This window comes from Medicago sativa, chromosome 3 (assembly GCF_051527215.1).
Source record: "Medicago sativa cultivar Bolivia chromosome 3, Bolivia_mono, whole genome shotgun sequence".
Taxonomy (NCBI): Eukaryota; Viridiplantae; Streptophyta; class Magnoliopsida; order Fabales; family Fabaceae; genus Medicago; species Medicago sativa.
In genome coordinates this window covers 25568680-25569113 of record NC_140751.1, presented here as the reverse complement: position 1 = coordinate 25569113, position 434 = coordinate 25568680, and the positions used below count along the sequence as shown (strand labels likewise).

General features: G+C 42.2%; 1 non-coding gene across 1 annotated transcript; it reads right to left on the bottom strand.

The window, feature by feature from the left end:
- Nucleotides 1–273: 273 nt before the first annotated feature.
- Nucleotides 274–434, bottom strand: LOC146936664 (U1 spliceosomal RNA). Its single transcript, XR_015033900.1, has one exon. It is a non-coding gene; the product is annotated as a U1 spliceosomal RNA (small nuclear RNA).

Genomic DNA, 434 nt, shown 5'->3' with positions numbered 1-434 from the left:
AGAATTTATTGTGTCTTAGATACAACACTATGGTTATGGTTGTTTTAGTTTCCACGGTGTTATGGTTGTCTAGCAATACTTGTGTCATGACTACTGTTGTTATACTTTTGCAAAACACAATTATAGAACTAGAGCCACTGTTACTCTAGTGCATAAAGATTCATTGCCGGTATGCGATAAAACTTGTTAATTTGGACGTTGGATTAGATCTGAACTAGCAAATGGCTATTTACCAGAGCCTAGGCCACAATCACAAAATTTAAACTAAGATTGGAGGGGGTTGCGCGAACGCAGGCCCCCACAGCAACAAATTATGATGTAGGCTCCACCACTTGGGTAGACCTTAGGAAGACACCCCTCCTAAGTGCAATGGAGGTCACCTTCCTAGGCTATGGGCCTTCTTGATCACCCATTGACCCCATCCAGGTAAGTAT